This window comes from Sus scrofa, chromosome 8 (assembly GCF_054392235.1).
Source record: "Sus scrofa isolate SSC_HxYL_T2T_F1_AM1 chromosome 8, Sscrofa_HxYL_maternal_Yorkshire_Landrace_v2.0, whole genome shotgun sequence".
NCBI classification, from domain to species: Eukaryota; Metazoa; Chordata; class Mammalia; order Artiodactyla; family Suidae; genus Sus; species Sus scrofa.
Genome location: NC_139390.1, coordinates 91,588,779 through 91,601,605, shown reverse-complemented (window position 1 = coordinate 91,601,605; position 12,827 = coordinate 91,588,779). Strand labels below are relative to the sequence as shown.

The window sequence follows — 12,827 nt, the reverse complement described above, 5'->3', positions numbered from 1 at the left end:
AAAATCTATACAAACTCTTTAGGAAAAACAAAAATGGGAAATAGCTCCAACTCATTTTATAAGGCCAACATTATCCTAATGTACAATAAAAGATGCTACAGAAAAAAAATACAGACTAATATCTCTATGAACTTAGAATCACAAATTATTATCAACCAAGTCTTAGCTATAGCAAACCTAATTCAATAATGTAAAAAAGGGGTTTATCTTAGAATAAGCCAGTGTATAGAAGGGTTTATCTAGGAGTGCAAAGCCAGTTAAATATTCAAAAATATATCAATGTGATTCACTATATCAACAGATTAAAAAGAAAAACATACAATTATTTCAAAGACACATAAAAAGTAACTGACAAAATTCAATATTCAGAACATCAAAACTCCAATCCAAAATTTTTTTTTTTTTTTTTTTTTGTCTTTTGTCTTTTTGTCTTTTGTTGTTGTTGTTGTTGTTGCTATTTCTTGGGCCGCTCCCGCGGCATATGGAGGTTCCCAGGCTAGGGGTTGAATCGGAGCTGTAGCCACCGGCCTACGCAAGAGCCACAGCAACGCAGGATCCGAGCCGCGTCTGCAACCTACACCACAGCTCACAGCAACACCGGATGGTTAACCCCCTGAGCAAGGGCAGGGACCAACCCCACAACCTCATGGTTCCTAGTCAGATTCGTTAACCACTGTGCCACGACGGGAACTCCCAAAAAATTTTTTTAAAACTCTCAGCAGTTTAGGAATTGAACTTGATAATGGGCATCTCCAAAAATGTTATAGCTACCATCATTACTGGATAATAAGAGACTCAATACTTGACTGCTAAGGTCAGTAATAATGTAAGAATTTCCACTCTCATCTTTTCTCTTCAATATTATACTGGAGGTCATAACCAATGCAATAAGGCAAGTAAAAAAAAATAAAAGACACACAGACTGGAAAGCAACAACTAGTATTTCTTTTCGCATACAATATGAATGTATATGTAGAAAACACCTAAAAGTATATACCAAGAAAAGTTGGAAATAAGTTTATCAAAGATGCACAATAGGAGTTCTCTGGTGGCCTAGTGGTTAAGGATCTGGCATTGTCACTACTGAGGCTTGGATTCAATCCCTGACCTAAGAAATTCTGCATGACACAGGTGCAGCCAATAAAACAATAAACACAAGACAAAAAACCAAAAATGAACGATAAAAGGTCAATTTATATAAAAATCAATTGTCTATAAACTAGCAATGAAAATTAAAAATATAAAATTTTTAAAAATATATTTATTACAGTTCCAAAAAAATAAAAACATCTAGAAATCAAAATATGTACAGAATCTGTATGCTGTAATCAACAAAACATGTATAAAATAAATAAAATATGATAAAATAAAATGAGGATATATACAATGTTCATGGATTGAAAGGCTCGTTGTTAAGATGATTTTTTTCTAAACTGACCTACAGATCATTAGGAAAATACAAATTAAAACTGTAATGAACTATTATTATGTACCTATTTGAATGACTGTAATTAAATATTTTAAAGTTATCAATATTAATATCTGATAAGGATATGGACCAACTGTATTTCTCGCACATTGCTTGTGGGAAGGTAAAATAGTACAGCCACTTTGGAAGAAAATCTGGAGGGTTTTTTAATGAAGTTAAACATGGCCTGGGTCATACTATATAAGCCAGAAATCTCACTCCTGCTTTTTTACTTAAGACAAATGAAACTTAGGATCACACAAAAATCTGTGGTTTTTTTTAACCTAAAAATTCAAAATCATCCAAAATTTCTTCAAATGATGAATGGATTCATCACACCAAATCAAATCTGTAAAGTTGACTGCTAATAAAAAGGAGTAAATCACTAATGCCCACAAAACTCAGTAAATCTTAAGCACATTATGATAAAGGAAAGAAAGCTAATTCAAAGTGCTACGTACTCTATGATTCAGTTTACAGGGCATCTGGAAAAGGCAAATAATAGAAACAAAACAGATCAGTGGTTTCTAATGATTAGAATTGGAGAAGAGAAGTTGACCATAAGGGTGTAGAAGAGAGAAGATTATGAGGCGATGAAAGTGTTCTGTACCTTGGCTGTGGTAGCGAGTCTATGACTGCTTACATTTGTCAAAAGTTCTAGAACACACACGGAAAAGCATGAATTTTACTGTGGTAGATTAAAACAGTGAATATAAAACAAACAAACAACTGAAGAGATATTAGAAAACAGAGCAGGTGGCCAATAAATATTACTAGACTAGCATTATTTATTTTAATAATATTTACTATTATTAATACAGTTAGACAAATGTAAGGTGGCCTAAGAGAGGAACAATTGGAAGGCTTTGATAATAACCATTTCATCAAGAGGAATGCAGAGACATAAAAGGAAGCAAACAAAAGAAAACAAAAACATTCAATAAAGAAGTGAGAAGAATAAACTGGGAAAGAAATATTGATATATAGGAGCCAAGAGTCCAAATTATCAAGTCAATTTTTAATTGACAAACTTAAGTTTGATCTGAATGGGCCTCAATAAATAGGGATGCCTTCAAGTTTGAGATGGAGGATAGGGAAGCAGTAAAAGGGGCTCCTTTGGAAGAGCAGTTCTCAGCATCACTTGTGTATTCAGCCATAAAGCAGGGAGGGATACCCAAAGTAAGGTAAGGCCACAGGGAAAGGGATGCAGGCAGGTGTCCTGGGAATCAGAGCACCTGAGCCACTGGGTGCAGAGCCAGGCTTCTGACTGCAAGGTACACAGGAGGAAAAACTAAGGCTATGTTTCAGAAAGCCAACCGGACTTAGACTTAACTGACGTGACTGCAGCCTGGTGCTCATTGTCTAAATGCATACCATCAGTAACTCAGACACCAGTATGCAGACAAGCAGCAAACACTACCAGAGGTCCACTCTCTTGGTGAGTCTTTTGATAAAAGGTACCAAAATAGAGTCGGGGGTGAAAGGAGAGAGTCATTAACCATACTATGTGGCTGGGCTCTCACTGGCTCTGTGTTCAAAGTCACTCTTCAAAGATGGAGAACAAGGACCCAACCATGCATGAACACAAAACAAAACAAAACAAAAAAAATCAAAGGGGTTAAGATAATTATCTCAGGAGATACCTGTGACTGCTTCATAGAGGAGATGTTATTTAGTCAGACTTTAAGAGATTTGTACATCAAAAAGGTGGGTAGAGATAAAAGGAAGGGGGAGGAGAAAAGGGGGAGGAAGGAAGGGAGAATGAAAGAAAACAAGGAAGAAAATATTGAAAGTGGAGGCAGTACAAGCCAAGACCTAAAGCCACACATGTAGAATATGCATAAATAACAGGAAATTAGCTAATCTGATGGAAGCAGAGTGCATGAAGCAGCAACAGGAAGTGGGCACGCTATCACTGAATGAAATCATTCACAGGGAGACATAGCCACTCCTGCTTGGGATGGTAGACATGGTGTCTGTAAACCAGGGGCTGGGACAATCTGGGTTACCTACTTCCTGGCCCTGTTCATAGCCTCACTCAATTAAACCAATATTAATTGAGCAACTATCATGCCTAACACCATGCAAAGTACTATAATTCAGAAATAATATGTTACTATGTCTTTAAGTGGGATTTACAATTTGGATGGCAGGCTCCAAAATATCCTCAAGAGGAGAAGAAAACAGTTTGAGTAAAAAGATTAATGAATCTGCCTTTGAGGCTTTGCCTCCAAGGCACAGAATCAATAAGCACTTTCTGAATGTTTGGTATCAGCAATAGTCTGTACTAGTGATTATGACTTATATTCTCGAATTTAGCTTTGTTTCCTTTTTACTTTCTCCTCTTCTTTCTTTTCTTTCTAGAACTGAACATATGTAGTCAGTGTGCAAGTCAAGAGACAAACTGCAAAGAAACCACATTGCAAGCCACCTGAGATGGAGCCTGTTCAAAAGTTTATCCAGGGTCAGAGAGGGAAAGAGTTAGGGAGCTGGGATTTAACTCCAGCTTCAAAGCTTTAAAACTATTGGTTTTACAGTGAGCAAAATATCATCCCTGAAAATTACAATTTATAGAAATTAAAAGACTTGTCATTTGGTTGAGAAAATTCCTCCTGAAAGAGGAAACAATAATGTTCAATTCTGTGCCAGATAACATGTTCCCCAGGCACCAACTCATTTTAAGACAGGTGATTATTCAATCTGGCTATATTACCATTTCCACTTTCTGCCCTACTTTTGTGTTTTCATGTTGATCATTTTACTTTCTTTTCCTTTTAAGCCAGTTTCAATTAAGATTTCTAATTAGATTCCAAATTTGAGACACATCTCTAGTAGAAAGCAAATGGCAAGAGGAGTAACTAGGGGACAGCTGTCTCTTGTCTTTCTGGGGCTGAAACAAGGCTTTCTGAGGATGTTTCTAAGTTATGCAATCCTAGGGAATTTTTCATGAGTTTTTTCCTTACTTTCCATAATAGTTAATTAATTTGAAGGACTGAATTACACAGCAAAGTGCCCCAGTTATACATAAATATATACACATGTATGTATGTATATATACATTCTTTTTCTCACATTATCCTCCATCATGTTCCATCACAAGTGATTAGATATATAGTACAGCAGAAATTGACAGAGCATTGTAAAACAATTATAATAAAGTGGGTTTTTGTTTTTTTTTTTTTTTAAAAAAAGAAAGACTCTGAATTGCTCTAAAAAGTCAATGTCCTTCCCAACACAGATCCTGAGAACCTCTCTTCTGGGATGACCTGAAGTTAACACAACACTGAGTCCTTGAAACTTCTTTCTGTAAATACTAAATATTTATGTTTTAAATCAAATCATTTCTTCAAGTGCAAAAGTAGGCACTACCCAGTCATCTTCTACACTTAGGGACTTTTAAATTATGAGAATTTTACAAATCAGGGAGAATAAGCACATTCAGTGGAAAGGAAAAAGATTCAGAGCAGCTAAGATGCAGAAAGTATGGTTTTGTTTTGTGCGTGTGTGGTTTTCCTTTGTTTGATTTAAGAGAACAAATACCACTAACAATGAAAATTAATGATAAACTCTTACTCCAGGGCTCCTTATCGGTACTTAAGACTATATTTTCACATGCAAAGTATAACCAGGATTTGAAGCAATTAATCATATAATTCAGGTCAAGAAATATCTTCTGCCTGAAAAAGCTAAACCACCGAAACAAACATTTCTTTTTTTCTGGCTTGCGTTATCTAGGTTCTAGAAAACTGGCTAACATAATTTACTGTGCTTAGCCATAAAATAGGTCAAGTTACCTAAAAGCAGGCCTCTGTCAGGAATATAAGGAACCCTTTAAAATACATATTTCCAAGACAGAAACTTTTGAAACATTTCCTAATGTAAACCTGGACATTTTGGTTAAATATCCAGTTAAATAAAGGTATACACACACATATACACACATGTATATACATACATAAATATATGCATATTTACTACAGAACTTCTCAGAACATATATTATGTTAATATATATTAACCCCTAACCATTTCTTTCCTTTTTTGGTGGGGAGGGCACCCCATGGCATATGGAGTTCCTGCACCAGGGGTCAGATTCAAGCCACAGTTACAACCTATGCAGCAGCTCAGCAACTGCTGTATCCTAAAGGATACACTGTGCCGGGCTGGGCATTGAACCTGCATCCTGGTGCTGCAGAGACACCACCAACCCCACTGCACCACAGCAGTAACTCTGACCCCAAACCATTCTATACAGAACATTTCATGGAACCAGTATTCAGACACACTAAGAACCTCTTTGCACAGTCATAAGCACCCCCCCTACTTTTTTGTCTTTTGTCTTTTTAGGACGGCACCTTCGGCATATGGAGGTTCCCAGGCTAGGGGTCGAATCAGAGTTGTAGCCACTGGCCTATGCCAGAGCCACAGCAATGCTGGATCCAAGCCATGTCTGCGACCTACACCACACCTCATGGCAACACCAGATCTTTAACTCACTGAGCAAGGCCGGGATTGAACCCACTTCATGGTTCTTCAATAGGATTCATTAACCACTGCCCCACAACAGGAACTCCAAGCCTTTTACACTGTAATTTGGCAGGAGATGCAGGAGGGTGGGGTTGGGTGGTAGATTTGAGAACTTCTATATTCAGGGGAACAGGAGAGAAGACCAAATGGTAAATGACAGAGCACAGAAATGCTAAGGGCAGAAAGTGGTCAAGCAGAGCTGGTCTGCTAAAGACATCTCATCCACAGCGTTAAGGCCCTATTGCCATATTCACGTTCATCCCACTTTCAACCCCACTTCATCTCATGCTTCTCTCCACCTCTGTGACTTCTTCGCTACAGCCACTTGATCCTTTTTTTCCCCTTCATTATTTTCTCTATTCAATGCTCTTCCATCTTCCTGGGACTCTTTTCCTGACACTTCACCTCTTAGTTTGAACATCTTCCGAAGAAATACCCTCTGATTGGCCTATCAACAGTAGAGTCCTTCCTTATCTCCCACAGAACTCTGCAATTACCCTTCATAGTATTTATCATAGTTTTATGCACTATAGATACTTGCTTATTTATTTCATGTCACGTTCACTGGACTGTGAGCACCATGAGGGTGAGAATGGACCTTGCCTGTTTTGTTCAAGTCTGTAAAAATCACCAAATGCCTCATAGATGAGTGTTCGCCATATAACTGGCCTTTAATAGATATGTATTGACTTAGTAATATTAGTAAGTTTGTTAATTCCTTCACATTTCTGCCTAGGTCTGGCCTAGCTGAAATCTTCAAAACTGATTTAATATATGCTTAAAAATCATTTCCTCTTTAGGATATGGTCAGCCACCTACAATATGCAGTCACACGCATTCTAAGACATCAAACTGGCCTTTCTATAAAATATTTTAAATGAAACGGGCTATAAGTTTGAATTAATCATCAATCTCAATGAATATTATTGATCAATTACTGAGAATCACTCCGGTACCTGCTTCCTTGTTGTATTCCTCAAATAGCTCTGCTCTTTGATTACTGCTTTGCTGACCTCAGAGCTCTGGAAAGAACAAAAAGACAAAATGTTAAGATTTAGTGTTTCACTGGGAACTCCTTTTTTAAAACATGCCTGGCTAAAATATTTGATTTGCTCATAATGCCCATTCTTCCAAACTTGAGAACTTATGTCCTGATCACACATGCCATGGAATATAGCTATTTCTTGTTTGTATTCCAAACAAGACTCTGCTTTGTTCAGCTCACAGGGGTCCGCTAGAAAGAACTCCAGCTGACTCATTTATTTGCTTACTGAGCCAAGCGCTCGTCCAAAGTACATGGACCAACTCCTGTATTTCCCATAATCATTGGGCAGGCAAGGGTTAGCCCAGCAGGTGTGAGTCACTCAAATGCTACACATTCCAAAGACAGATCTACCTTTAGAATTGGCCTTAGGCCAGCTCCTGGAAGGTAACCTTTGAGCTCTTGGAATACTCTGACTCATGAGAGAGTTTCTGTATGTTTGAGGTGTCTGCTGCTCTAGTTGGACCAGACACACTTAGGGTGAACACCTGTTTTGGCTTGGGAGAAGGGGCGGCTAAAGTCTGAATAGCTGAGGTCCGTCATCTGGGGCTGCAGACTTCTGTGACTGACCCCAGTTAACTCTAGAGACCAGAGCTTGGCTGAGCTTCCCTGGCTGACCACACTTCACACATGTCCTCACGCTGTTGCCAAGAGCATTGAGCACACACCCATGGGACCTGCTGGGAAAGGACACCTGGAAGTTGGCAGCCGGACTTTGCCTCATGTGCCCTTTCCCTTCACTGGTTTTAATCTGTATCCTTTCGCTGTAAGAATCCATGACTGTGAGTATAACAATTTTTCTGAATCCTGGGGAACCCTTCCAGCAAATCATCTAGCCTGAGGGTAGACTTGAGGACCCACAACAAAACCCCCTCTGATGTAGGTACCATTATTACCCATATTTCATAGACCGAGGAATTGGCCAAGAAAGGAAAAGAAACTCAGACTCTCACAGCTAGTTTAAGCATCAGTATTTAAAATGGAACCCAAGGACCTGGTTTGGGTGTTTTATCACTATGCCATGTGGTTTATTAAAATATTTGTTATTATGTGTCATTTGATAAGTGTATCCAAAAGTGCCATCTGGTTCTTATCTTATTATCAGGAATGATAATTTTCAAATTATAAATTTACTACCAATTACTAAGATTTCATTTTATCTGCTAAAAAGAGAGCAACAACGTTTATTGAGTTAAAGTTGCTTTTTAACTCTTGTGCTTTATCCAAAACAAACTTTCTTCTAGTCATGTGTGATTTAAGATTTTCTCACATTCTGCTATATTTCTTCCCATTCTATATGACTTTTAATATGGGAGTATAAAAACTACAGAGTCAGCTTTATTCTTCTATTGAAGTATATAGTTGCTGTGCAATCATATATATGTTATATATATGTGCTATATATGTTGTATATTTTACATATATGTTACATATATATATAAATTAAAGATATGCAGTATGGTGATTCACAGTTTTAAAGCTTATATTCCATTTATAAGATATAAAATAAAATATTGGCTATATTCTCCATGTTATACAACACATCCTTGTATCTGATTTTATACCTAAAAATTTGCACCTCTGACTCCTCTATCCCTGTATTGCCCCTCCCGGCTTCTCCCAAATGGTCTCTACATCCATCTGCTTTTTTTTGTTATATTTACCAGTTTGCTATATTTTTTAGATTCCACTTGAGAGTCAGCTTTAAATCATACCAGGTTCTTATTTAATTTGGGGAAAACAAAACACCTTATCACAATTTTTCTTAAAGTTTCTAATTCTTTGAGTCTGACAGATCCAGAGATGCTTTTAAAGAGAAGTGTTGTGAAAAATAGATTCATAATAGGAGGAAACATGAAGTGAGTCACTCAGTAGCTACCAAAGAAAACCATCTACTGATTTCTAAACACAACAGGTAAAAATAATATGACAGTTACATAGAGACAGCATGGGTTTGCTACATTAAGCTTTTTTTCAGGTAGACTCTGAAAAAAACACATTGGTCTAATTGATCATTGTCATTAGGTGTCTGAGGTAGGCTTTATACATGAGGCCTTGTTCTAACACTTGAACAAAACTGTCATTCTCTTATCTCTTTTTAATCTACCTAAAACTAAGTATTGTCATCTGTCTTTCCCATGGTGGATTACTGTGTCTTGTTCTTATCATCAAAACAAACTACACATCCCTTGATAGGTTAGCGTGTCATTATATCTGCCAAGATAATGAGTCCACCTTGCCATGTGGATGTCTAGAGGCCAGCATGGTCTCAGAGTGTCAGACAAACCCTTAAAATAACTTCCAAAAAATACAAGTAAAGCATGCAGAGGAAGGGCACCACCTCACACAGTGAGGTGCATGGATGAGGTGCATAGAATATAAACTGGGTGACTGTGCAAATTCAAAGGATAAATTTTATGACTCAGAAGGATCTCTGGTGTTATATGAGCCCGATCTTTCATACTTGTTTTGTCCCCATTATGTTGTTATTACTTGCCAGCTTCTATCATGTAGCGAGAACCAGTATTTACCCAAACCTGTCAAAGTACTGATCACCTTAAATAAACATCCCACAGAGTTAATGCAATCAAAAGCCTATTTAACACCTATCATGACCTTCACAATAAATGATCAAATATAATACATGCCTTAATTAAAACAGAAATGTTTTCTTTAAGTAGAAAATAGAAAAGTCTATCTTAATTTCTTGAACGCTAAACTAAACTAAACATCATTGATTAGGAATAAAATACGGCATATTAAAGAAATGGAATAGTCTCTATTGGGCTCCACCTTATGCTTCTTTGGGTTCTATTTCCATTCCCTCATGGCCCTAAATGGGGCTCTTATGACCCACATTCTGTCTCTACTTCCCTGGAGTCCTGGTGTGGTGGGAATATAGCTAAGGTCAGAGCTGGCTCTTTGCTTTTTCCATGTGCCCCATGAAAGAAAGCTGGGCTTGAGATGCCTTGTTGTTCATCCCAGAAAGCCTGGTGATTCTAGGTCAAGAGCCCCCATCAGTGGGAGGTTTTACAATATTATGCCAAAGTCAGGAACTGAGTAGGGTAGAGTTTAGAAAAAACCAGGGAGAGATCATGGCATGGATGTCAGGAAATTGTATAGTATGGAGGCCCTCATATATTTGTCCCCTAAAAGATCCAGGAGTTTAAATCTATATATGTAGATTCTTAGGCCATATATATAGTCTGTGAATTCAGTAGTTAAAACCTGATTCACACTCTCTCTTCAAGCCTTAATTTCCTCATTTATAGAATGGCAGAGTAGTAACAATATTGTTTATTTAAAAGGCTCTTTATTAAGATCAAATTAAATCATTCCAATAATATTAGTTGTACCTATCATGTAATACACGTTCAATAATTAGATATAGAGCTTTTATTTAAACTATTAAACAAAAACGAAACATATGCATGCCAGAAAATCTAGATGCTAAGGTTCCCTGAAGGCTCAACAGGTTAAGGATCGGGCATCACCACTGCTGTGGCATGGTTTCAATCTCTGACTCAGGAATTTCCGCATGCCTCAGGCTCAACCCAAAGAAAAAATTTAAAAAAAAAAGAAAGTCCAGGGAGTTAGCGTTGTGGCGCAGTGGAAATGAATCCGACTAGTATCCATGAGGATTCAGGTTCAAACCCTGGCATCAATCAGTGGGTTAAGGATCTGGCATGGCCATGACCCTTGGTGTAGGCTGCAGATGTGGCTCAGATCCCATGTTGCTGTGGCTGTTGTGTAGGCCAGTGGCTACAGCTCTGATTCAACCCCTAGCCTGGGAACTTTCATAATTCCATGGGTGCTGCCCTAAAGAGCAAAATAAATAAATAAATAAGTCCAGACGCTAATATGTCAATGCATTGACAGCAAATTTTGTGTATGTGTGATGGATTTGGCTATTGAAAACCTTTAGCATATCTCTTCTATGTTTGGGAAATTTCCCACTTTATATGTTTATACATCACCAGGATGGATGCCCAAAATCCACTTCTCATTCATTCCTCCTTATAGGCTGAAAGTCTAAATTATCCTTGAAGGGGTGGATACATGGTGAGAATGCTAAGGTAGAAGCCTGTGACCAAGGCTTTTCTGATAAGATATCCTTGTACAAGGCTTCAATTTATTTATTTATTCATTACTGAAGTATGGTTAATTTATAATGTTATGTTAATTTCTGGTGTGCAGCAAGATGATTCAGAAATATACATACATATTTTTCTTTTTCATATTCTTTTCCACTATAGTTTATTACAAAATATTGCATGTAGTTCCCTGTACTACACAGCAGGACCTTGTTGATCTATTTTATATACAGTAGCGTGTATCTGATAATACCAAACTCCTAACTTATCCCTCCCCACCTTTTCATCTTTGGTAAACATAAGTTTGTTTTCTTTTTTCTTCTTCTTCTTTTTTTTTTTTTGGTCTTTCCAGGGCCATACCTGTGGCATATGGAAGTTCCCAGGCTAGGGGTCAAATCTGAGGTGCAACTCCAGGCCTATGCCACGGTCACAGCAATGCCAGTTCTAGCCATATCCGTGACCTACACTGCAGCTCACGGCAACAGCAGATCTTTAACTCACTGAGTGAGGCAGATTGAACCCTGAACCCCCATCCTCATGGATACTATCGGGTTTGCATAAGGTAGTTTTCTATGTCTGTGAGTCTGTTTCTGTTTTGTAAATAAGTTCATTTATATCATATTTTATATTCCACATGTGAGTGATAATCATATGGTATTTGCCTTTCTCTGATTCACTTAATATGATAATCACAAGGTCCATCCATGTTGCTGCAAACAGCATCATTTCATTCTTTTAATGGCTGAGTAATATTCCATTGTATATATGGACCACATCTTCTTTACCCATTCCTCTGCTGATGGACATAAAGGTTGCTTCCATATCTTGGCTATTGTGAATAGTGTTGTTATGAACACTGGAGTAAATGAATCTTTTTGAATTAGAACTATAAACTATACTTTTGGCACATGAAAATTCTTCAGTTTAGAAGCACATGCCTCACTGAATCCATTTGGCGATCCATTCTGAGAGCTGACTTCTCTGCCAGCATTCAGAATCAGTGGGGGTCAGAGGATCTACCATCCAGCTCATGTGAGGGCAGTGGAGCCTGTGCCAGGGAAGTAACCAGAGTTTGTCCTAGAGAGGTGCTCATGTGGATATATATGCACATATATTACATAGATATACATAATATATGTATATATACATATAATCATAGTTTATAAATGTGTTGGTATAAAGATAGGTATAATAACATATAATAAAATTCTTCCAAACTAAACAATTTTTTCCTTTGGATTTTAAAAGAAATTAAGACATTTTCATGGCCCATAAAACACTGCAATTCATTGGCACTGTGCCTATGTCCCTGATAGAAAAGTCAGCCCTACTTGATACTTTCAGATTAACTCCTTCTCTCTTAAACTAGCTAGAGTCTCTTCTACATTTGGACTGTGAAACCTGATGATACAGATGACAAAACTACAGTGAAGTTTTTACTTTTTTTTTTCGACTTTTTAAGAATCCTCAAATTTTTTGACACAGCATGCATTACTTATTAAAGGGAAGATGATATATTCGGAAAAAGAAAAGCTGACCAATTAATGTATCATCAATAGTTAACAGCCTTAAATAACAAATTTTACATGTGTATCTCAGAATCTCAAACTAGAAAGGTATTGCAAAGATCACTGTGGGAAAAAAAGATGGTATAGTCCTACCATCTCTCCGTCATTTAAATCAGTTCTACCCCATCT

General features: G+C 37.4%; 1 protein-coding gene across 9 annotated transcripts in view; it reads right to left on the bottom strand.

Annotated features, from left to right (window-relative positions):
* INPP4B (inositol polyphosphate-4-phosphatase type II B) overlaps positions 1–12,827 on the bottom strand; it is a 696,813-nt gene that overhangs the window by 362,941 nt on the left and 321,045 nt on the right. For 7 of the 9 annotated variants that reach the window (XR_014812874.1, XM_003129178.7, XM_084972777.1 and 4 more), the window contains one exon: positions 6,951–7,016. The exons of the other annotated variants lie outside the window; for them this stretch is intronic. The gene's annotated coding sequence lies outside the window, so the exon portion shown is untranslated. The remainder of the gene's footprint in view (positions 1–6,950; positions 7,017–12,827) is intronic. 9 annotated transcript variants of the gene reach the window in all.